At 42.0% G+C, this 26695-nt stretch overlaps 1 protein-coding gene across 2 annotated transcripts in view; it reads right to left on the reverse strand.

Annotated features, from left to right (window-relative positions):
- Positions 1-26695, reverse strand: part of CCND3 (cyclin D3) — an 84964-nt gene that overhangs the window by 42046 nt on the left and 16223 nt on the right. The gene's annotated exons all lie outside the window — the stretch shown is intronic.

Raw genomic sequence — 26695 nt, forward strand, 5'->3', positions numbered from 1 at the left:
GGTATCTACAACTTATGCCTGATTTGGCTACAAATCAGAGATTCCCATGAACTCTTCTCCTTGGTTTTGATTAATTCGCTAGAGTAGCTCATAGGACTCAGGGAAACACATCTACCAGTTTATTAAACGACATGATACAGGACACAGATGAACAGCCAGATGAAGAGATACATAAGGATCTCTAGTGTAGGAGCTTCTGTTTCCATAGAGTTGGGGGTGCATCACCCTCTTGGTACATGGATGTGTTCACTGGCCTGGAAGCTCACCAAACCCCACACTACTGGGATTTTTAGAAGGCTTCCTCATGTAGGCATGATCAATTATGAACTCCATTTCCAGCCCCTCTCCTCTCTCTACAGAATGGAGAGACAGGACTGCAAATTCCAAGCTTCTAAACATGATCTTTCCGGTGACCACCCAGAAATAACTCAGAACCCCACTCAGAGTCACCTCATTAAAATAAAAGACACTCCTATCACCCAGGAAACTCCCAAGGGATTTAAGAACCCTGTGTAAGGAACTTGGGTCAAAGACCAAATACAGAACAAAGATGCTACCATTGTTCTTATCACTTAAGAAATTACAAGTGTTTCAGAAGTCTGTGCCAGGCATTGGGAACAGAGACCAATATATATTTTTACTTTCATTTCGTATCATTACACACCTATTAGAAGGCCAATATTCAGAACACTGGCAACACCAAACGCTGGCGAGGATGTGGAGCAACAGGAAATTTCAATCATTGCTGGTAGGAATGCAAAATAGTATGGCTGCTTGGAAGACAGTTTGGCAGTTTCTTACAAAATTAAACATATTCTCACCATACAGTCCAGCAATCATGCTCCTTGGTATTTACCCATAAGTTGAAAACTTATAGCCATACAAAAACCTGCACATGAATGTTTATAGCAGCTCTATTCATAATTCTCAAATCTTGGAAGCAACAAAGATGTCCTTCAGTAAGTAAGTGGATAAATTAACAACTGTGGTACATCCAAATAATGGTATTATTCAGCATTAAAAAAATAAAAAAGCTATCAAGCCATAAAAAGACATGGAGGAAACTTAAATGTATATTACTAATTGAAAGAAGCCAGGACTTCCAGCCAAGATGGACGCATAGAGATACACCTTGCCTCCTCACACAACCAAAAGGACAACAAATTTAAAAACAAAAAATAACCAGAGCTGCCAAAAAACTGAACTGTGTGGAAGTCCGACAACCAAGGAGCTAAAGAAATATTCATCCAGACTGGTAGGTGGGGCGGAGACGGGCAGCCAGGCAGAGAGGCTGCGCAGCAAGGCGGTGGCTGGCAGATCGGCCCATCCCACATTTGTGTGTGGATAAACTGAAGGAATATATGGGGAGAGAGACAGACCATGCAGTCCAGGGTTCCAGTATGGGAAGAGAAAGCCTCAAAACCTCTGGAGGTAAAAACCTGTAGGGGTTGCGGTGGCAGGAGAAACTCCCAGCCTCACAGGAGAGTCGTTGGAGAGACCCACAGGGTCCTAGAATGTACACACACCACCCACCCGGGAATCAGCACCAGAAGGGCCCAATTTGCTTGTGGGTAGCAGGGGAAGTGACTGAAGGCCGGAGGAGAGCTAAGCAAGTGGCATTGTTCCCTCTCAGACTCCTCCCCCACACAGCATCACAACTCAGCAACTTGGGTTGCCCTGCCCTGGTGAATACCTAAAGCTCCACCCCTTCTAAAGATTTCCAAGGCTCGCTGAGATAAGGAAATATAGCCCAAATGAAAGAACAGATCAAAGCTCCACAAATAGAACTAAGCAATGAGGAGATAGCCAACCTATCAGATGCGTAGTTCAAAACACTGGTAATCTGGATGCTCACTGAATTGGTTGAGTATGGATGCAAAAGGGAGGAAAAAATGAAGGCTATGCAAAGGGAAAGAAAGAAAAATATACAGGGAATCAACAGTAAAGGGAAGGAAACTGGGGCTCAAATCAACAATTTGGAGCAGAAGGAAGGGATAAACATTCAACCAGAATAGAATGAAGAAATAAGAATTTAAAAAAGTGAGAGGCTTAGGAACCTCTGGGACAATTTTAAAGGACCCAACATCCACGTCATCGGGGTGCCAGAAGGAGAAGAGGAAGATCAAGAAATTGAAAACTTATTTGAAAAAATAATGAAGGAGCACTTCCCCAATTGGCCAAGGAAATAGACTTCCAGGAGATCCAGGAAGTTCAGAGAGTCCCAAAGAAGTTGGACCCAAGGAAGCACATGCCAAGGGACATCACAATTAAGTTACTCAAGGTTAAAGATAAGGAATCTTAAAAGCAGCAAGAGAAAAGGAGAAAGTTACCTACAAAAGAATGTCCATAAGACAATAAGCTGATTTCTCAAAAGAAACCAAGAAGGCAAGAAGGGGCTGAAAAGAAGTATTTAAAGTCATGAAAGACAAGGACCTACACCCAAGATTACTCTCTCCAGCAAAGCTAGCATTTAGAACAGAAGGGCAGATAAAGTGCTTCCCAGATAAGGTCAAGGTAAAGAAGTTCATCATCACCAAGCCCTTACTATATGAAATTTTAAAGGGATTTATCTAAGAAAAAGAAGATCAAAAACTAAACAGTAAAACAGAAGGGAGGGGGAGGTGGAAGAATGGGGGAAAAGGTACAGGGAATAAGCAGCATAAATAGTAGGTATAAAATAGGCAGGGGAAGGTTAAGAATTGTACAGGAAATGGAGAAGCCAAAGAACCTGTATATACAACCCATGGACATGAACTATGCAGGGTGGGGCATGCTGGGGGGTGGGGCGGTGTAGGATGGAGGGGAAAAAAGGGAAGGAAACAAATGGGACAACTATAATGGCGTAATCAATAAAATATCTATTAAAAAAAAAAAGAAGCCAATCCAAAAACGCTACATACTCTATGAGTCCAATTACAAACCATACTGGAAAATATAAAACTATAGAGACAGTAAAGAGAAGAGAGGTTTCCAGGGCCTAGGGGAAGGGAAGGATGACTAGGTGGAGTACAGAGGATTTTGGAGGCAGTGCAAATACTCTATAAAACTATAATGGTAGATACATGTCATCAGCATTTGTCAAAACCCATAGAATGCACAACACCAAGAATGAACCCTAATATAAACTATGAACTTTGGGTGATAATGACGTGATGGTGTGGGCTCATCAATGATAGCAAATACACCACTCTGAGGCAGGATGTCAACAGTGGGACTGAAAGTAGGGGACATGTGGGTGTGTGGAGGGCAGGGCATTTATGAGAACTCTACTTTCCACTCAGAACCTAAAAAATAAAGTTTATTAATTTAAAAAAATTACTTTTACATAGGAATATACCGATGGTTATTCATAACAGCAAAAATGTATAAACAACCTTACGGTCTAAAACAAAGGAAATGGTTATATGAATTACATCCCACAACCACTCAGTTATAGTCAAAATAGCAAGACAAGTGCTGGGAAGTTGAAAGAGCAGGTATATAAAATTGTATAAAGGGAATGATAAAATTACATATTGCAAAAAGACTAGGACGACATACTGAAATGTTAGCACTGAGTTGTCTTTGGGTTTTAAATTTTGTTTTTATAAATGTGTATTCTTTTGACTGTAAAACTCAAGACAGAAAACTTAAAAAATACAGAAATGTAGAGCAAACAGAAATCACCCATAATCTCAGTACCTAGGAATAACAGAGGTCTTCTTGAATTGTGAGACTGGGTTCTTTCCCTTTCTTTGTGTGTTTTAATATTTGTAGAAACACACAATATACTTTTATAACATCCTCTTCAGGTATCAGTTCTAAGGCCACAGCCTCTCCACAGAATCAACCCAAACCTCCAAGTTGAATGGAGCTTTCATCCTTGTTTATACTCTGATATGTATCTGTTTTAGCTTGAGATACAGTTTATTTTGTATGCTTATTAACTGTGCGCTTTTATTTCCCTCAGTCTTTGCAGGCAGGGACAAGTCTTACTCATTTTCATATCCTGCCCCTCCCCCTCTGGCTCCTAGCTCTATGTCTAGGAATTTATTGATTAAATGTCCCTGCCCTATCCCCCTGCCATGTCCCTGCCAGTATCCTCATCTGCCCCCTCCCCACAGCCAACAGGATGGGTGCTCAGAGAGGATCTGTCTTCTTTTAGGGGAGGTCGAGGGCCTAAATCTCCAGCTTCCTGGCTGGAATGCTCCTCTATCTCTCCCTCCCACATACCAGGACACAAAGGGCGAGGCGTATTCCCCAGAAAGGGCCCCAGTCATAATGCACCTTTGTATAAAGCAGCAAATTGTACTTTCAGAGGAAACCATTTATCAGATTAACTAGTTGGCACTGACATGCAGAATCTGACCCTGGGACAGAGATACAAGAAAACCAAGGTGGGATAGTGAGGGGCTGGCAGATTGGAGATCTGGGCGGTGGGGAAAAGTATGGGTGTTCTGGGGTAGAAAAGTCAGATTGGGGCAAAACAGGCAAGGGGCAGGGATTGGGCTGGGGCAGCCAGCACTTCAACTACGTTTCGCCTACCTTTCCAAACAGCTTAGAACCAAAGCGTGAGCTGAAAACCAGGGGCGGTGTGATTATGTGGCCAGACCCCAGGAACAGCAAGCCCAATGGTACTCAGGAGGGATTACACCTCTCAGGGCCCTTCTCGTCTGTCAATTTAGGACTCCAAGAGACCATTTCTTCTCTGTCCCTAATGATAACAGTATCTGCAATTATACAGCATGTACATTGTGCCAGTCATTGGCCTATGCTTTTTATTATAGTAACTTGCTTAACCTACAAACCAGAAGAGGGAGATATAATTATCTCTATATTACAGATGAGAAAACTGGCACAAAAAGATTAAGTAACTTGCCCAAGCCCCCCCTGCTAGGAGCAGCTGCTAAACTGTGAGCCCATCAGAATCTGTGCTCACCCATGCTCTGCTAGCTTCTTTAAGTGCTAAGAACTTCCCTTCCAGTTCCAGTCCCTGGAGGCTTTTGCTTAGTCCTGTAACTTTTCCTTTCTGGTTCTACAGGAGGGAGCAGACATGCTAGAAAGTTTCTAGCAAAGGTGATTTTTACCTACCTGCGGGGGTAGTTCAGAGGTGACCAATAAATAAGCTCTCTAAAAAAAGGAGATCCTGCCCTAGCCAGGTGACTCAGTTGGTTGGAACTGTCCCATACACCAAAAGGTGACAGGTTGGATTCCCAGTCTGGGCGCATGCCTAGATTGTGGGTTCCGTGCCCCATCAGGGCACATAGGAGAGGCAACCGATGGATGATTTTTTCTTGCATTGATGTTTCTCTTTCTCTCTCTCTCTCTCCCTCCCTTCCCTGCCTTCTAAAATCAATAAGCATGTCCTCAGGTGAAAATAAAAATATATATGTTTTAATATATATATAAAGGAAGATGCTCCCATCCCTGATTGTGTAGAATTCAAACCTCCCTCCACACTCTCCCTTCTCCTTCTCTATCAGCCCACTCAAGTGCTAGTTTATTAAGTCTTACAAATAACCTCTAAGTTAGTTCTGGAGCTTAGAGGATTCATACACTTAAAAAAAAATAATTGTTTGTATACCTACTATGTGCCTACTATGTGTACTTGTACTGCTCTAGGTACCAAAATAATTTTTTCTTGGCTTGAAAGTATTATTACAATGAACAAGACAACAGAAAAAAGGTTGAGGGTCTCATCAAACAGGGGTTGAATACATGGGACTACTGAAGAGATTCTCCTCTGCTCCATGGCCCAGGCCTTTACAAGCAGAGCAGCAAAAGGAACATGTCAGAAGTAGCTAATGTCACGCCTCTGAGGCAGCTGTGGCCCAGACTGGTTAGAAGCCCAAAGAATCCTTTGCTCTTCCTGGTACACAGAAAAACTACAATTCCCAGCACCCCTTGCTGTTAGGCAAAGGAGGGGACATATTCCACTGGGTCTGGCCAGTGGAATAAGGGCAGCAAGGATGTGGCCTCTTCAGGTCTGGACCTGAAATGCAGAGCAGTTCTTACACTCTCAGTTATGAGACACTAGGATGCAGAGGAAGCTAATGGAGCACTTTCAGGATGCAGACACTACATGAGATCCCCGAGTCACTGCTTGGAAGTTATGAAGAGAAAAAAATCCGTTTAATTTTATGTACCCCAGTCTGTTGTGCTGGGAGAATGGTGGACAATGGTATGGGTATGTTTGGTAGAAATGGGGAAACGGGCTTCCCCTGGTCTGGGAAGCTTTCCATGACTTGATCACCTACCTCCCCACAGGGTTTATTTCTTCTCTAGGGTCTCCTGATGCACCTTGGAATTTCTACAATGGCATTTCTAGCATATATTTTAAGGTCAGTCTTCTATTAAACGGTGAGCTCCTTAAGGGTAGGGCTTAACCTAAATCCATCACTTAGGTGCTCAAAAAGCTGAAATGATTTGGTGAGAAGGAAGGATGAAGAATTTAACTTTGGACAGAATGCTTTATATTGATGGTAAGATTTTCAAGTGGTCCTACTCAACTACATTTTACATAAGGGCTTCAAACTCTGGTGAGAGGTCAGGGATGGTGTGGCAATGTCAGAGAAATGTCAACATCCAGAAGAGATCTTCAAGATTAAGATTATGGTAACCATGACACTGACCAAGCCCTTTTTATCATTATTTTATATCAATCTCAGACCAACAGTAGGAACGAGTTATTAGCTTCAAAAATGAAGAAGTTGAGGCTTAGAGAGGTTAAGAAATTTGCCTATGATCATACGGTGATAAACTAAGGATCTAGAATTCAGGGTAAAAACAACAGCAATGCAATAATCATAAAAATAATAAGTTACTATTTATTGAACACTTAGTATGTTCCAGATAACTCAGTACTTTAAATATATTTACATCTTGCAGCCACCCTATGAAACAGTATTTGCAAAAGCAAATGCATGGCTTTATCAACCAACTCAGCCCTTAACCACTGTGTCTTTAAACAAGCTTTGGGGGACACTCATTGCTAAATGGCTAGAATAATAATAATTAGCAAAATAATTTACAGTTTGCAAAGTGATTACCTTATCTCATTTGATTCTCACAGCATGGTGCAGGGCAGAGTGCAGGGCACCTATTCTTGCACCCACTTGAAAAATGAGGAACCTAAGACTCCAGGACACAATCAAGACTAGCATACAGGTTTTCTGACTTCTAATCTAGGCTGCATTAAGAACGTAAGTAGAAAAGAAATAATACAGAGAAAGGCTAAAAGTTAAATGATGGAAAAAATGCTAAATAAAAACTAACTGAAAGGAAGCTGACACCAAATATTAACATGAGACAAATAGGCACTATGGCAAAAAGCATTATAAGAGATAGTCATTCTATAATGATTTGAAAATTGGCTATAATAATAATTTATTTTATTTTGGGGGGAGGGATAGTTATTCCTTTTTTTTAATTTTACTTTTCAATTACAGTTGACATTGTTATTTTGTATTAGTTTCAGGTGTACAGCACAGTGGTTAGATAATCTTATACTTTACAAAGTTTCCCCTCCAATATTTCCAGTACCCAGCTGGCATCATACAAAGTTATTACAACATTATTGACTATACTCCTAATGGTCTACTTTACGTCCTCGTAACTATTTTGTAATTACCAATTTGTACTCTTAATCCCGTCACCTTTTCAGCCAGTGCCCCACCTACTCTCCCTTCTGGCAACTGCCAGTCTGTTCTGTGTATCTATGAATCTGTTTCAATTCTGTTGTTCATTTATTTTGTTCTTTAGATTCCACACATAAGTGAGATCATATGGTATTTGTCTTTCTCTGACTGACTTATTTCACTTAGCATAATAACCCCTAGGTCCACCCGTACTACAAATGCCTAGATTTCATTTTTTATGGGTGAGTAATATTCCATTGTACATACATACCATAGCTTTTTTATCTGCTTGTGTTTTGATGGGCACTTAGGTTGCTGCCATAGCTTGGCTATTGTAAATAACGCTAAAATGAAAATGGGTGCATGTAATTTTTCAAATTAGTATTTTAGGTTTTTTTGGATATATACCCAGCAGTGGAATTGCTGGGTCATAAGGCAGTCCATTTTTAATTTTTTGAGGAAACTCTATACTGTTTTCCACAGTGGCTGTGCCCATCTGCATTCCTACCATCGGTGCATGAGGGTTCCATTTTCTTCACATTCTGGACAACACTTATTGTTTTTTGGTTTACTGATGAAAGCCATTCTCACAGGTATGAGATAGTATCCCATTGTTGTTTTAATTTTCATTTCTTTGATGATAAGTGATGTTGAGCATCTTTTCATATGTTTATTGGCCATCTGTATGTCCCCATGGAGAAGAGTCTATTCAGGTCCTCTGCCCATTTTTAATTGGATTGTTTGACGGGTTTTTTGGTGTTGAATTGTACGCTTTCTGTATAACTTGTACATTGATCCCTTATCATTTTTATCATTCGTGAATATGTTCTCCCATTCAGTAGGCTGTCTTTTTGTTTTTTTGATGGTTTCCTTTGCTGTGCAAAGACTTTATAGTTTGATGTAGTGCCAATCAGAAACAATTACAGTAATAATTTGTTTGCAATAATAACAAATTATTATTTACAATAATGTACTATTGTCTACAATAATAATATAGTAATTCTAAATCTTCATATCCCAAAAAATAAAGATTCTAAAACATAATGTTTTAGAATCATATAGTTAAACTTGAAAAAACTATAAGAAGAAATTGATAAATCCCCCATTGGGGTAGGAGAACTTAATACATCTTTTTAGTAACAGGTAGATTGAACAGACAAAAATCAGAAAGGATTTATAAGATCTGAACAATTCCATTACCAAGCTTGAGATCTACTATCTATTTATTTATATATTTACATATCTATATACTTATATATCAAGTTTATTAAATAAATGACTTTATGTATGTATCTATATTGGAGAATACACATTCTTTTTAAGCATACAAGTTTACTACACATTAGGTCATAAAACAAATCTCAAAACATTTCAAAAAATTATTATTAAAAAGACTATATTAACTGACCAAAATGCAATTAAGTTAGAAATCATCAAAAAGCAACAAAGAATCACCCCACACATATGGAAATTTCAAAACAAACTTCCAAATAACACATATTTCAAAGAAAAAAATCTTAATGTAAAATTTTTTAAGAACTAGAAATGAATGATAATGAAAATAAAATATAGTAAAAATTATTGAATGTCTAAATTAAGACCCGGCCTTTCCACTTCCAAACAAGAGAGTGATAAAATCACAAATGTACAACTAACTACAGTTCTGTACACTGCTGGCCACATTTAATGTGATTCTGAGGAAGCAGGACCTGACTTTATATATAAGTCCCTTTTTCCTGCAAAACTGAATGAAAAAATAAGGTCAGCATTTTTTAAACCAATGGCCACATAGTAAAACTGAACATCATTGTCCAATCATTTAAAAAGTAAAGTCACTAGGATAGTATAAAAGTGATAACCAGTGCCTTTCAACTTTTTGATGATAAAGACATTTTCTCTGAGATTGAGAATTACTGTCTATTATCACCATGTATAATGCACACTTCTTTGCCCAAATTTTTGAGGGAAAAATAGGATGCTCATTATACATGGGTAGTGCCTGAAATACCTTGTACCTGTTCTTGTGTTTTGTAATTATTTGTTACACAAAATTTCTTGTACCATAATATGTTTAAAAATAAATGCTAAAATTCCTTTATAATACAAAAAAGTATCTAAATATAAATGAATAAAAAATTGAATTAAAAAACTAAAAGGAAAGATTTTATTCCCCTGAAAAGTGCCAAAAACATAGGCATGCACTATTACGCACAGCAAAATACGGTATCTCCATTCTCAATTTCTGTTATCCAAGAGAAATGAAAACTTATGTCAATGAAAGGCTTGGATAAGAATGTTCATAGGTGCTTAATTCATAATAGCCAAACACTGAAAACAGTCCAAACAACCATAAACAGAGAGTGGATAAACAAAAAGTTTATATCCATCCACATAATGGAGTAAGCATTATAAAGGAAGAAATGAGCCCTGGCTGGTGTGGCTCAGTGGCCTGAGCGTTGGCCTCCAAACGGAAAGGAAAGGTCACGGGTTGGGTTCCTGGTGGAGGCGCCTGCCTGGGTGGCAGGCCGGGTCCTCGTGACGGGGTGTGTAAGAGGTAACCAGTCGCTGTTCCTCTCACACATCTCCCCCTCTTTCTCCCTCAAGCCCCTCTCTCTAAAATAAATAAATAAAATCTTTTAAAAGGAAGAAATGAACTAACATACACAATACATGCTGATGAAAGAGCTGCACACAGAAGGGAATACTGAATGAGTCCATTTCGATGAACTTCTAGCCTGTTACAGTCCTAATGCTGACAAACTCCGGTGGTATTTTGAATTAGGGAGACTAATCCAAAATGGGCCCCATGGATCTTTCTAGGATGATGGAAATATCTTATAATTTTATTTGGATGATGGTAATGTGATTGCTTACATTTGTCAAAACTCTTCAAACTCTAGACTTGATATGTGCATTTTATGACATGTATATTCAGTAAAGGAAAAAAACCTTAAAGGATGCAACTTAAACAACACTTGTAGGGAAATCTATAGCCTTAAGTGCATATATGAGAAAAGAAAAAAGGATTCAAAACTGATAAATCAAGCCCTGGCCAAGTAGCTCCGTTGGTTAGAGCATTGTCCCCCTGTGCCAAGGTTGCAGTTTTGATCCCTGGTCAGGGCACATACAAGAGGCAACCAAAAAATGCATAAATAAGTGGAATAACAAATTGATGTTTCTCTCTCTCTCTAATCAATAAATAAAAATTTTTTTAAAGCTGATAAATCAAGGATAGATGTTAGGAAGTTAAAAGAGACAGAGCAGCAGAATAAACTCTGAGAAAGTAGAAAGATGAAAACAATAAAATAAGAGCAAAAATTACTCAACTAAAAAATACACACTAGAGAAAATCAATAAAGTCAAAAGCTGTACGTTAAAAAGACCAATAAAATGGACAAAACTTAGGTAATATTGATCAAGACAAAGAAAAAGATGCAAATAAACAATGTTAGAGAGTTTTAAAGTGATACATTTAAAGCTACAGCAGAGTTTTAAAAATGAGAAAACTGCCTGACCAGTGTGGCTCAGTTGGTTGGGTATCATTCCACAAAGAAAAAGGTCACTGGTTCGATTCCCAGTCAGGGCAAATGTCTGAGTTGTGAGTTCGGTCCCTGGTTGGGGCACTTATAAGAGGCAACCAACTGATGTTTCTCTTCCTTTCTCTATCTCTCTCTTCCCCTCTCTCTTAAAAAATAAATAAATAAAACCGAGAAAACTACAAATAACTTTATGCTAATAAACTTGAAGAAGACAATCTGGACAATATTATATGACCTACCAAAACTAACTTAAGAAGAGAGAGAAAAACTTATATAGTCCTATATACAGAATAACTACATATTTTATTATATGAACAATGACATCTTTGAAAGTGAAAAGAGGCATTATTAGTAAGTATGCCAGAGAATAGACATAACCTGGCCACAGTCCAGGCAAACCAGGGTGTATCAGGTCACTTTACACATAACCAGAAACAAAATTTAAATAGGTAATTTAAAATCTTTCTACAAAGATGATAACAGATTTTATAGGAATGATCTGCCAAACATTCAAGAAATCATCACTTCCAATTTTAAGCCACATTTTCTTATGAGATTAAGAAAGGAAAAACATTCTGAACTTATTAGTAAGGTTAGTAAAGTTCTAATTCCAAACTAATTAAACATAGTATGAGAAAAAAATTACAGGTTAATATCACTTATGAACATAGATGCTGATGCCTTGTTCAAAATATAAGCCTATCAAACTCAGTACCACATAAAAAAGATAATATATCATGTCCCAATTGAATCTATCCTAGAAATACAAAAAAAGTTTAACATAAAAAATGTAATTTATAGCATTCACAGGTGAAAAAAGGAAACCTGTAAGGTCATTTCAATAGATGTAGAAAAAACATTTGATAAAATTTAACAATAAACTGGAAATAAAAATAAACTTCCTTAACTTATTAAATAGAATGTACCAAAAATCTATAGCAATTATTATTGTTAGTGGAAAACCTCAGGACCAAGTCAAGGGTGGCTGTTATTCCTGCTTCTAGTTGACATTATATTGGAGGTCTTAGCAAAATTGGAAAGCAAAAGTATATAATTGAAAAGAATAACAATAAATTAAAGGTATAAAATTGGAAACAACAATATCATTATAAATAGATGATATCTTTGTCTAGATAATACCCCTTCAAATCTAGAAATGATTAAAATTAACTCAGAGAATGATAAAATAAACAAAATCCAGAATATCTCAGCAGGGTTTAATAGAGGGATGACCTAGAAAGAGCAACACACGAAGCTTCCATGGAATCAGTGATAATATATTTCTTAAGTTCTGAGATAGGTATATATATGGGTTTAGCTTTATTATATTGCTTCATAGTTTAAATATATATACATACATACATATTCATATATGTGCATTTGTATTCTTTTTAATCATATAATTCAGAATACAATTAAAATTTAAAATAAAACATTTTTACTTTCTATATTACCCAATTATTAGTTGTTTCCTTCTTTTACAATGAAAATGTAAAAATGTCTGTATTGGGGAGAATAAAAGATTAAAAACAGAAAAAAGCAAAAGCCAATGAAGGGAGCCTGGAATTTCACGAAGCAGCTGATGGACGGGCTGGTACATGGCAGTGAGGGTGGTTAATAAGGCCAACTCCAATTAAAGTCGGGACAAGGGCTTAGTCAAGTATCAAGAAGAGGCTGCAAGATTTGGAGGGAAGACCCATAGCAGTGACCTTTAAGAGGGCAGTTTTTATAGGCTGGCAGGAGGCGGGGCCCAAAAGGAGGGGGTTAAATCATGAATGAATAAATAGCAAAAAACTGGAAACCACCCAAAGACCTAACAATCGGGGCCTGGTTAAACAACCATAGTACCATTCATAGAAGAAATGATGCTGTGTCCATACAGAGGCGGGCTTACAAAATTAGGTGACGTAAAAAATTTCAGGACACAAAATAGCATTTGTGCCGATTACAATCATGAAAGGACATGCGTGTGCAGTGAGAAGCAGATAGGATTGGACAAGATCGAGTCATGTTTGTGGATGCTGGTTTAGGGTTATGCAATTTTATTTTCCATTTCTGGAATGCTGGCAATTGTCAAACAAAAACATGTAATGTTTCTTTAAAAGAAAAAGAATGGGTGCTGAAGTAATGGAGGCAGCAAGTGAAGAAATCTGAAGGTGACAGGAAGGACTGAGATGGCAAAGCAGCTGGAGGAGTGCACAGGGCCTGGGGCAGCAGTTGGTGGGCAGAGTCGGGGGCTGCTGGGGAACAGGTAGAGGAGAAAGGGAGGACGGCTATTTCCTTTATTGCCTCTATGTCCTTTTTTTTTTTTTAATTAAAAAACTAACAATCCTCTTTTTCACAAATTGAAACAGTGCAGGAGTGTGTGTGTGGCGGTGGGGGGAGGGGTGGTGGCGTGGCGGGGATAGAACCCTCAGCCCACCTTCTACTCCCTGCTAGGAGTTGAGTGTAGCTTTCCAGAGCTAGACACTTTTCTTCCATCTGCATTTCACTGGTATTTTATGTTATGTTATTTTATTTTATTTTATCTTATTTTCATTGGCCTTTTTTTCCATGCACAAGTATTTAATCAATAATAAGAGAAGGACAGCAGTGGAACTTAAATGGGATAGGACTTATCAATAAAAAATAAACATTTTTAGTGCAAATAGTGCAGAAAAATTTCTCAAAGTCAAGATCATAGCAATCATTCTGACCTGTAAAAAAATCAGTCTCAGTTCTGTATAGTATATCTATGAATTCAGCTGCTGTGATGAAATGCCAATTTGTAAATTTAATTATAAATGTATGTGGTTATGTGTCCCATTCCTCTTCTCATTGGCTTTTAATTACAGAGAGAGATAGGATTGTTAAAACACAGGCTTAGAGAATGTAAATAGTGAAATCTCCCATCCTCCAGATATAACATCTGTTGGTAGTCTACAAAAGGTCCTTCCAGACATTTTTTGTCTGTGTACATGTAAACATATATATACATTATACATGAGATATATCTTCATTGACAACTTCATGATTGATTGTTTTTCCAAAGGCAAGACGATATTCCATCTATAGTTCATCAGTTTCACTCTACAATATGTTATGGTAGATCATTCCCAAGTCACTACATAGAATTACCTTTATGCTCTTGAATAGCTAATATTCCCTAGCATATAACTGAAAAGTGAGTTTCAGAGATCACAGCGGGGGCATCCTTCTTTTCCTACAATTGGCAGAGGAGATACAGAAACGAAAGATTCAAGCCCACGGGAGGCATCGATGCAGCAGGACTGGCTGTGGGAGTGGGGAGCAAGCAGACAGAGGCTTTCTTTCTGCCTGTTCTTAAGCCACAGTCCTATCCAGCTCTAGTTAAATCACACAGGGCTGCAAGGGGGAAGGGTTGTGATTTGAGCCTGAGTGATAAGGCCACCGCGGGGGGCCCCAACTTCCTTGAGTGACCTGTTCTTCTCTGGTGGTGGCTGGCAGAACCCACTTATCAGAAATCTTAAGAGGAGCCCCAAGAACAGTGGTTCTCTAGGTGTGGTCCCAGTGCTAGCGGGAGCAACATCGACTAGGAAACAAATTAGAAATGCAAATTCTCGGGCCCTACTTCACTACCACTGCAGCATCTCTGTCATGGGGCCCAGCAGTCCCTGAGTAACACGCCCTTCAGGGGAGGCAGATGCATGCTCACCTTCGAGAACTTTTGTTCTAAAATGTGGATTTGAGTCTGACTGCTCCCCACTTTCTTAGGAGAAAGGGAGGAGTCAGTCCTGAACGGGGTAGGTTGGTCAACTTCATAATTGGTCTTTATTACCTTCCAGGCTGCAGGCAAAGTCAGCGACCCTCCCTTCTGGTGACACCAGTCCCCTCTCTACAAAAAAAGCACCGCAGAAAGGGAGGGTGGCTGTGCAAGCCCACTGCTTTCCACTTTCCCTCAAGTGTGTCCCCTCCTTGTTTAAAGCATCCCCTCTCCTGGGCGCTGCCATTTGCTGGATGGAGGGCAGAGGGGGCAGAGGGTGCAGAGAAGCCTTTGAAGCTTTTGAAGCTTTTGAATGTTGGGGAGGAAATGGGATGTGGCTTCAGTGTGGCCAGGTTGGTGGAGGGAGTTGGAGGAAGAGGAGAAAGGCAGGGAGAGGAAGAATGTCCTCATTTCACCCAGCTGCTTCTGCCTGCACCTGTTCCGCTGAGGCCTGAGGAACACCAACTAATGACACGCAGCCCATCTAGAGGGGCCCCTTCCCACACTGCAGTGGGGCCCAGTTAACTGACAGGAAAACTGTGAATGGGTTCAGGTGGCAGAGATGAGGGGCTGGGGAAAACAGCTGGGCTCCTCTGGGGGGTGGAGCAACTGTCTTGTCACCCCCAGGCTCTCAGAGTTTAGGGCAAGGGGTGGGAGGGTTGGGCGGGTCAGGACCAGATCAGAGACCCGACTTCCCTCAGATTCTGAATGGGAACCCACTGAAGAGAGAAGCTTGAGTAGAAGCAGTGCAACCTGAATACTGCAGAGGTTCCCGGTTGTTCAGCCCTACAACATTCCACAACGTTCTTTAGTTATGCTATAAGCAGTCACCATCATTTAAAAAAAACAAACAACAAAACTTTATTTTTTTGGAGCAGTTTTAGGTTCACAGAAAACCTGAGCTGTAAAAGTTGACAGGAAATTTTTTAAGTTTCTTCTTGATTTGCCTTCCACGGAAGTTCATCCACACAGTCGACTGGTCAATCAGTCCATCGATCATTTTATGAGCATCTGATGAGGGCTTTGAACAGCAATTTTCAAACTTAAAAGAATAACTGGGAAATTTCTTAAAGAGGTAGGCTCTGGGTCTCTTCACCAGAGATTCTGATTCAGGAGGCCTGGATCACACTGGACACATTCTGCAGGAGACGCTGATACATTTGACACCTATGACCCTACTCTGAGCTCAGGCAGGGTGTAATGTACAAGGGGCATGAGGCTCTGGTGGAACAGGAGAAGGCCATGAACATCAAGACCCAAATCTCATCCCCACCCACCCTGAGAATTGAGGAGGCAGAGAGTATGGATCAGTGTCAGCTGGGGCATGGGGTACTCAAAGGCCCTGAACATCTCAGAGGGGGAGGCCAAGGCCTAGAACATTCACCAGCTCTTAGATCCCTTCTACAGCAACTAACAGAGTCAGAGCGAGGAGGAAATAAGCCAGGAAACTGTCAGAGAACCGTCTTGTTAGAGGCCTTTGGCAAGTTCACCTTCACCTCCCTCCATTCCCAGACTGGCAGAGGGAGGAGATTGCCGAGAAGAAAGCCCTGAGTCTGAGAGAAAGCAGGGTCCCCTTGAGGGCAATTAGTGTGGCTGGAGCAGAGGGGCCACATAGGAAGAAATGCAGGGTTAGGCTGGAAAGATGAAGTAGGGGTGCTGTGGGTTGAGTTGTGTCCCCCAAGACGGTATGTTGACGTTCCAACCCCCAGTACTTCAGAAGTGACCTTATTTGGAAACAGGGTTGTTGCAGATATAATTAAGATGAGGTCATATTGGAGTAGGGTGGACCCTTAAATCTGATATGACTGGTGTCCCTATAAGAAGGGACACAGAGGGAAGACAGCCATCTGAAGACAGAGGCAGATTGGAGTGATCCAGCTGCAAGCCAAGGAATACTTGGGGTTACCCGGGGATGGAAGAAATAGGAAGGATCCTTCCCTACAGGCCTCAGAGGCACACGGCCTACTGACACTTGATTCTGGACTTCTGGCCTCCAGAACTGTGAGGGAACACACTTCTGTTGTTTGAAGCCACCCAGCTTGTGGTCCTTTGTTATGGCTGCCCTAGGAAATAAATATAGGCGGCCTTCGTATGCTTTGTGATGATCAAAGCAGAGCCACCAAGACATCTTGAACAGAGAAATCATACTTTTTTGTTTTTAATTTTTATTTATTGATTTTTAGAGAGAAAGAGACAGGTGTGGGGGGCAGGGAGGGAGAGATAGAGAGACTGATTTGTTGTTTCGCTTATTAAGGTTGCAGGGATCAAACCTACAACCTTAGCATACCCTGATGACACTCTAGCCGACTGAGATACCTGGCCAGGGTGGGAAATTATTCTTTTATTTTTAAGGGTGAGAATCCGTATCAAAATCTTTTCCCTATCTTAACTCATATTTTAAAAAGACTTAAAAGTCCTTGGCCCACCCATCAAAATGTTGATATTATGAAAGATAGAAAAATTAATGAAATACTTTAGGTTCAAAGAAACTTACAGAGACATGACAATGGTATATAACCCAAAAGAAAAAGATCTGGGACCTTTTCTCTTTTGGGCTATTAAAGCATATCATTGGAACTATTGTAACATTTGAAAAAGGTCTGTAGATTAGATACTAGCATTGTATCAATGTTAATTTACTGGTTTTATTGTTCTACTGGGGTCACGTAAGAGGCAACCTTCTTTTAAGGATGCACGTAGCTCAGTTGGTTAGAACATGGTCCCTATATGCCAAGATTGTGGGGTTCAATCCCTGGTCAGGGCCCATGCAAGAATCAACCAAAGAACGCAAAAATAAGTGGAGCAACAAATTGACATATCTCTCTCCCTCCTCCCTTCCTCTTTCTCTAAAAATCAATCGATCAATAAAAAATATTTTAAAAGAATGCACGCTAATAGTATTTAGGCGTAAAGAACATTATGTCTGCAATTTGCTTTCAAACAATATGTGTGTATAGACATACACACACATTAGAGAGACAGACAGATACACAGAATGATAAAGCAAATGTGAGAAAATGTTAACATTTGGCGAAGACTATACGAAGACTTTCTGTATACTTCTTGTAACTTTTCTCTATCTGAAATTACCAACATAAAAAGAGGGAAAGGATCTGCCGACTAGCCCATGGTCCTCCTGCTGGATGTTCTCTAACCCTCAAAATCATATAGAGCTCAGATCTGGACACCGAACTCAAGAGGTGAGGGAGGGAGTTCTGAGAACTTCTGATTTCTACATGTTGGTATCCTACCGATGGCCTGGACGGCTGTTGGCTATTAAAATGTAGTTAATGTGGAGTTATCTGTTACAATTTATTTGCAGAAAACCCTTTCTCTTCTCATATACAGTATGACCTGGAACTGGAAGGTGCCCTACATATTTAATCCAGGATTCTACCATGTTCATTACATCTTATTTAATAGCCAGAGACAGATGAATCCACACTCATCTTAAGAATTTGGGAGAATGGTGCCTCACCCTCTCTCAAGCCCATTCATTCTATTACTGGTCAGTTCTGATCATTAGAAAATTCCTCGACCTACTGAGCTGGAACCTACCTTTCTGGAATCTCTACCCATCGAAGCTCGCCCTACCTTCCGGATGGTGTGACAGCACCCCTCCCCCCATGATCTTCGACAGTCTCCCCTGAACAAGTTCAGGTCTGTCAGTGTTCCTCTTGAATGTCAATGCAACACTACAAGTCTAGCCGGATGATCAGAAACCAGAGGACACGACCTCTCCAACGCTGGGCATTCTATTAACACAGCCTCAGATGGAATTAGGCGTTTTGGCAACTGCATTACACATTGACTCATAGTGAATTTAGACCCAACTTAAACCACAGTGTTCTCTTGAGAACCATGCCTAACTGCTGTTGGTGTTAGCAGTTAACACCATCCAACGTCACGTTACACATTTGTTTGCTCAGTGTCAGTCTCTACCCACTACAGTGCAAGCTTCGCGAAGGCAGGGGCTTTGTCTTGTTCTGAATCCCCAGCACCTAGAGCAAGTCCAGGCCCATAGCAGACATTCAGTAAAAATATGATGAGTAAATGAATGACTGTTAAGCCCTATCTCCCTTATCCTGTACTTGTACAATTTATTTATAATTCACACCCAGTCAACTAACAAAAGGGATTTGAGGTGACTGCTTTGCACAGGACTTTCCGTTAACATCAGAGCAAACTTTGTTTTTGTTGGAATTTATATCATTAAATTTACATCATTAGTTACGGCTTGTTAAGATCTAATTCCTGGCTCTCTCAATCAACATATGGGATATCCCTGCCAGCGTCAAGCCGTTCATTCACGACTGACTCTCTGCTGCAGCCACGCTGGTCCTCCTGCTTTTCCTCAAACACTCCGGGAGGGTTCTAGTCCCAGGATCTTTGCTTTGGCTGTTCTCTCTGCTAGTGCACACCCTTCCACCCCGCAGATAGCTACACTGCCAATTCCTTACCTTTGAGTCACTGTTCAAATGCTTCCTTCTCAGCTGACAGTAGTCATCTTATTTAAAATGGTAAAATGTCCCCTCTCCAGGACGACCCCCCTTATTGGCTCTATAGTTTTGTTTTGTCCATAGTCCTTATCATCTTTTAATAAGCTTTATAAATTTGCTTACTTATTGTGTGTACTGTTTGCCATCTGTCCTACCAGCCCTGTCCCTTGCTACTATAAAGGAAGGCTTTTTTGCCTGTTTTGCTCACCAATGTGTCCCAAGTACACAAAACAAGCTTGGCACATAATAGATACTCAATAAATATTTGCTGAATGAATGAATGGACATCATTCCTGTTTTGAACTCAGGGGCGTATGTGACACCAAGATGAGCAAGACACAAAGTTGCCAACAGATCACATGCCACCCATGTTATCTCCCAAGTCACTGGTAAAATATGCAAGGGCACAGACCTCTCTCCCTCCGGAATGGCATCGATCTATTAGTCAACTCCCTCACTACACAGTCTTTCAGTCAGTAAAACAAAACAAAATGCCAGAAACCCTATTTCAAAAATATTTTAATGGCATTGGAAAATGCTCATTTTATACACGAGATCAGTGGGGGATTCAAAACTGTAGTATAGCACATGATCCCAATTCTAGGAAAACAGCTGTCTAACGAGAAACAACACTGGAAAGAAATCTACTAAAATGTTAAAAGCGGTTATTTCTGAGTAGTGGGATCAAGGTTCATTTCCATTTTCTTCTCTGTATTTTCAAAGTTTCTACAATAGGCACGTATCTGTCTTATAGTACAAAGAATTCCAATACATGGGTACTTGTCGTTGTTATTATCTGAACCACGCGGCCACACATGTCCTCACCAAGGCAGGGAGAACCCAGGTGACACCTTCTTGAGACTGATCCTGCCCTCAGAAAGCTTCCAGTCTACGTAATACCAGTAGCAAATCTGCTCATGCAAAGATACATTCATTTTAATCCTAAAACAAGCTATGAGGAAGTACCAGCTCATTTTACAGATGAAGAAACCGAGGCTCAAAAAGGTTAAAGTAACTTTCTCAAGGCATTTATCAGAGCCTGGTTGCAGATCTGAGTCCGGATTTTGAATTCAGGCCGTCAGCTCTAGGATGGATCTCTTAAGCACTCCATCATGCCATATAAACCCAATCTAGCACTTCCCAAGGAGCGATGATACTGAATGAGTGGAGCGGAGGGCGGTGCTGGTGAGGGGTGGGAGCTGACATGGTTGACGTACATTACCGCATTCAGTTCCTGCAGCCACCCTGAGGAAGAGGGCATCATTTTCATCTCCCTGATTACATACACAAGGAAAATGAGACCCCGTTAGGGATCTGAACCTCCGCTGTGATACTTCAAGCTTCCTAAACCTTGGCCCTTCCATGTCCTCCTCTACACGGGGATGAAAATAACCCCTACCTCACTGATAGCCGGGAAGTCCTTAGTAAGAAAATAGATTCAAAACACTCATCGCAGTGCCTAGCATATATTAAATCCTTCATAAAATTTAGCCACTGCTACTCTCATTTTTGATTCCAGAGTTCACAATCTTTCAATGGCAACACGTTGACTTGCTAGGGTAGCAAAGGAGAGGAATTAAGTCTGCGTGATGCCATCAGGAGCAGTCTGATGAACGAATGGAGTCACAGAGGCGGTGCTATCCAGAGGGGCTTCGATGAAGCTGCGTTTCACCAGGCAGAGAAGGACAGGGGCACACCCTAGAAGCACAAGGGGCATAGTTTGTTCCTGTCCCTCACCCGGGCCCTCCCCTGCACTGCACCCTGCTCTCTCTGCCTCTGCTCCTCGCTGCAGCCTTCCGGGAGCTGCCTGGGGTCCCTTGCCTCAGCTGTTTCCTTAATCAGGGCCCCACAGCCTCTGCAGCAGGGAGTGGGAGCCCCCAGCCCTGGGTTGGCCCCTGATAAACAGCTGGAGCCCTTGGACGCAGAATCTGTCATCTCCAAAGGAAACACAGAAACAAACCACTGGAGTCAGGGGGAGGGCTGATAGCAAGTTACACTGCTACAGGAGGCGCCTCTGCTCTGTCCTCCAGCCTCCGCATCTGGACCCCCTGCTTGTTCTTCAAGACCCAATGCAACAATGGCTCCTCTCCAGAAAGCCTCCCTTGACTGTCCCCATAGCCCCTCACCACTTGCAAGCTTCCCTTGTACACAGTACAGAATTCATTCCTCCATTTATTACATTAAGTAGAAACTGCTAAGGTGTTGGGACCCCAACCAGACTGGGAGCTCCAGAAGGCAGGCATCGGTCTCAGGCATCTAGCACAAAGCTTAGGAAATGTCTGTGGGAATCCGCAAGTGACGGAGTAACACAGCGTGGACTGTGACACAGGTGTTCAAAAATCTATATATTGACAGGAAAAACCGTTTGTTAAAATGTTATGTAGGGAGATGTCAATGGATTTTTAATTTTTCAAAATAATAGCTAGCATTTTATATTTTAGCTGTAAGATACGCATTTGAGAGACCATTTTCATTTCACTTGAGCAATCTGTGAATAATGCCTTTTACTGTTAGTTTCATATACCTGAAACGAAATAAAAGGTATCTCCTACTACATTCAAAAACACTTTAGCTAGATAGTAACTGTTAAGGTTTCAAAGTCATTTTAATTAATCAATGAAGTATTTCAGTCATGCTCTAAAATGTACAAATTAGATACTCCTGTATTTTCAGGCAATCTGTTTGCAAACAGCTGTTGAAAATTGCACTCTATAAATGCATCATGCATTAATAGTATGGATTTGTTTTGTATAACATCAGAAATTTAGGTAAAATACATAGCATAAAAAATTACGTAAAAAAGGGAACTAACTACAACATCAGGCATGCAAAATGACCCTAACTTCATAAAAATAAAATGACTGCATATGGATAGTGTTCTATGATCTTACTGTAAAAGAATAAAACATACCCTGGCTGGTGTGGCTCAATTGGTTGGTCATTGTCCTACAAAACAAAAAGGTCGCTGGTTCGATTCCCAGTTCATAGCACATCCCCCTGAGTTGCAGGCCTGGTCCCCGGCTGGGGCAAGTGCGAGAGGCAACCGATTGATGTATCTCTCTCACATTGATGTTTCCCTCCCTCTCTTTCCCTATACCTTCCCCTCTCTCTAAATTAAATAAATAAAATCTTTAAAAAAAAGAATAAAACTGTGAGTGTATATGCACAGAAAAAAAAGGTTCAGAAGGATACATACCAGCCCTTAACACTGGTTTTATCTAGAGGGTGGGACTTGCATCTTTATTTTCTTCCTGTCTGTAAATGTGTTTTTACAATGATAAAGTTTGTTTTACTTTTATGATTACAATTTTTGTACTATTCAATTTAATAAATTTAATTTAAAAATTAAATATAAAAATTAATAATTATTTAAATAGTTGTTTGAATAGTTGCATGGAAATTATTTTAAAAATAAAAGATTAAAGACTAAGAGGCACACAAAATATAAACAAAGGCTGTCTTTGGGTGGTAAGAACCATATGATTTTTCTAGTTTTTTCTTATTTTTATGTCTTGCTTAAACTTCCTATACTGAGCAAGTACACATTTTATAATTTTTTTTTAAATCTTAAAAAAAAAAAAAAAGGTTGAATGAATGCACAACTTTTTTTCCAAACCCTGATCTGCGCCCCTATCTGACCCAATGTGCAGGAGATTTTTGCCTGTACTTTGTCCTCCTTGGGTTCGCTATATGAATTGGGTCCTCAGAAGGACCCTGTCCACAGACGTGCCTGGTTCAGGCCTCCATCCACAGTGCCCTTCCCAGATCTGGACATCTGTGTGGTGGCGAGGCGCCGGAGCAAGAGTCCCTGGCTCTGGTCAGGACGTCATAGCACCTGCCCTGCCCTCGCCTCTGCCTCCCACCCCTCCCGATTCTACCAGTTCACCTCTGGGAAGCTCCCCCTCGCCCCCAGCCTGCCCTACTCTCCCTTGCCTTGGAACACCCACAGCACAGAAAGCCTGTACCCCAAGGCTCACACTTGCTACCTTCTGTTCTCACTGTTTCCCCACACTCAATTGGTGGAACCAACATTTACTGAGAGTATATGTGCAGGGATGTACTGTTGGAGCACTGTTGAGAAATAAGGACTGGAGCTAAAAGGTGTCAGGCACAGAACAGTCATTATTCCCATGGGCTAAATGAATGAGAGTGGAAGGCAGCTAAGACAAGTCTAGGAAGGACAATAAGGTCCACCCATGCATACTATACTATCCAGGACACGCTTCCCCAAAAGGCAGGATATGCGGCAGGAAACAGCCAAGTGGATCTAAACTTGAAGAATGGCCAAGTCTGGATAGGCAGGATGGATGGGAAGAGGATAAAGGGCATCCCAGAAAGCAGGGGGAGTGTGAGTAAAGTGATGGAGGCAGGAACACCCCAGGATGCAGCAAGTGCCCCTTTTGGCAGGAAGGAAGTCATACAGGTTGATGGTGGCTCAAAGCATGAAGAGGTGAGTTGAGGCCAGATGCTAGGAGAACCAGAGCACCATGACAAGTCACATTTGATTTCACAGGCCCTGGGAAGCCTCTGATGGTCTTTGAGCAGCAGTGCTAGAGAAATGCACAGTAATGCAGGCGGGCTCCCCTGGAGGTCCAGGGTGGGCATCCAGCCTCAGGGACAGGGAAGAGATGCAAAGGGGGAATCGCAAACTTTGCTCCCATGTGCAGAATGCGCCCTTAAAGATGGAAAGTCACTCGCCACTGAGTGCTGGCCATGAGCAAGTCACTATTCTACCAACTTAAATCCTGAAACAGTCCTGCCAGATGACATGGCATGATCCCACAAATTAACTTGCCCAAGGTCATCTAACTAGTAAGCAGTCTGAGCAATGTGAACCCAAACACCAAGGCACCCTGTCCCCATCTCACTTTCTTCTGTAATTTCTTTTAAATTCGCCAGCATCTGGCACTACGTTGGTTTGGTACACTCTAAAATGAGTGAATGAAGAAATGAACGAGCAAGTGCCTGGATCCCAGGCTGGCAAAGAAAGCCTCTCAGCACACATAAAAAGGGTGGAGGTGGAGAAAGCTCGTAAGGGTAAATGGAAAATAAAACAAACAATCGTTTTTGTTACCACTTCCTCTGGGTTGGGTCACAGTTTTTAACGGTGTGCAGCAGGCACATACCGTCTGGCACACGCGCATCCACACCAAGAGCTATTTATTTACTTCCTTTGTGAGGGGTAAATAAAGATCAAGTCAAAACAGGCCCCCCCAAACCGCCAGGGGGTCTTCCCCAGGTGTCGATGCGGCACTTGGCCTAGAGAAATCACAGGTGGCCGCCTACTTGTGTCACCCACCTCCCTTTATGCACGTGTACATCTGGTTCAGCAGGGCGACCTCCTGTGCAGTGGGGAAGGAGGAAAGGGGGGAGGGTGGCAGGGCAAGGCTTCCTCACCCCTCCTCCAACGTGGGCCAGAGCAGCAAAATTCACCCAGCCACCAAAAGAATCAACAAGCCGTAAGGCCTGGGCACTGGCCCAAGAGCTGGCAAAGGGTGCACCCAATTAAACAGCTGGAGCCCCTGCCGCGCTAGGCAGTCAAGCCTTAGAGTGCTGAATATTTTTGGAAAGACTAGGGCAGAGGGCATCCTCTGGGAAGCAGGTAAACACCAACCCACGTGGCGGTACAGTGGATCCTCATTAACTGTGGACTAGCTTGGGGAACTGCAAGGCCAAGAGGGGCCCGGGGAGAAGGCTGAGAAGCCAAAGGCCCGCAGAGGAAGTGTCCCCACACAGATTTCCACTTTCCACACCAGCCCCTTTCCTGGAGCAAAGAGGTGCCGTTGGTGGACTGGGGTCATGGGGAGTGGGAGAAAGGGATTCCACCAGGCTGGAGCATGGAGGGAGAGCCAGGTTGGGAGGGGAAGTGAGATAGGGCATCTACACTAGGTTCTGATGAGAAGTCACAGAACCCACGAACTGAGAAGAAGCAGATTCCACGCCTGGTAAGTGACAGAGAAGTGAAACCGCAGCTCCAAATCCTGCCCCACCCACTCCCCACTGGCACCTCCACTCTGCCGCTCCCCCATTGTGCCTTGCCACCCCAAGAGGGCAGGCAGCCCGCTCAAGGTGCAGGCCTGCCACCTGCTTTAAAGGGCTCCCTTTCGGCCTCCTGAGCTCTGAGCCACAAGGCTGGCTCCCTCAGAGCTGCGATGGCCTGGTCTGACCTTCATGGAGAGCAGGCAAAACCGAGGGCTTACAAGCTCCATGAGGCAAGGGACTGTGTCTGTCCTGTTCTTTTCTTTCACCCACACTAAACACAGTCCTTGGCATATCTATGATAGGCATTCAAAAAACAGACACACTGGCTAAATGGGTGGATGGATGGATGGAGGGATGGAATGATGAATGAACGAACGAACGAACGAACGAACGAACACTGGATCCAAAAGACTGCCAAAAGATTCCCATCTCCAGAAAGAACATTTCCCTCATTTTTGACAAAGCTCAACTGCCTGCCTCCACTCTGCTCACTTTCCGAGCAGAGTTACTGAGAGTGGCGCTAAGAGCTCTGGAACTCTCCATCTGTCATTCAGTCTCTCAGTGTCTCCATCTCGTGATGCTACAGATAATTACATTTGATCCTCTCAACCACCTCACTGAGGCGTGACATTCTCTCCCCGACATGAGAACAGCAGGCCTCCCAAAGGGGCAAGTATGGTGCTCTTCAGTGAACCTCACCCTGATACTCCAGTGCTCCTGGAACAGGGCCCCGTAAGAAACCCCAGGGGGCTTCTGGTCATGGTGAGGGAGAGTCAAACCCTCTGCCTCTGAGCAGAGATAGGGCAGTCCAGGGGAGAGGGCATTAGCCAATGGGCTGGCAGCCCCCCTGCCCAGGACCTCCCCCAGAGAGAAGTTCATTTAAGATCACTTCTCTTCTTGGAGGTTCCACATACAAAAGCCACCCTCACCCATGTAATACAGCCCTCATGGTCCCTTCCCATCTAGATTCTGTGGCAAAGATTGCTAATTGGCCCCCCCCCCCAGAATCCATTTCCCTTCGTACTAGAAGTCCCAGTATATGATCCCCAAACTCTTGCAGCTAAGTGTGACAAGGGACCAACTTTTGGCTAAAGGAATAAGTAACTGGGCAATTTTTAGGCCACGTCCTGAAAAGGAAGGGCAGCGCCTCCACCCTCCCTCTTCTCCTTTCCCACTGGCAGGGTCATGGACTCAGGACATGCGGGCTGTGCTGTTTCCAAAGTCTGAGGGCAAAGGGGAGCAGCCTCACGGGAGGAACGCGGGTGCACACTGTCAAGGGGGCAGACCGCCCGGCCTGCCTTGTGTGCGAAGTTTCTATTTTGTTTAAGTCCCTGATTT

The sequence above is a fragment of the Pteronotus mesoamericanus genome, unplaced genomic scaffold (assembly GCF_021234165.1).
Source record: "Pteronotus mesoamericanus isolate MK-2021 breed Mesoamerican mustached bat unplaced genomic scaffold, CSHL_Meso_final contig_20, whole genome shotgun sequence".
Classification (NCBI taxonomy): Eukaryota; Metazoa; Chordata; class Mammalia; order Chiroptera; family Mormoopidae; genus Pteronotus; species Pteronotus mesoamericanus.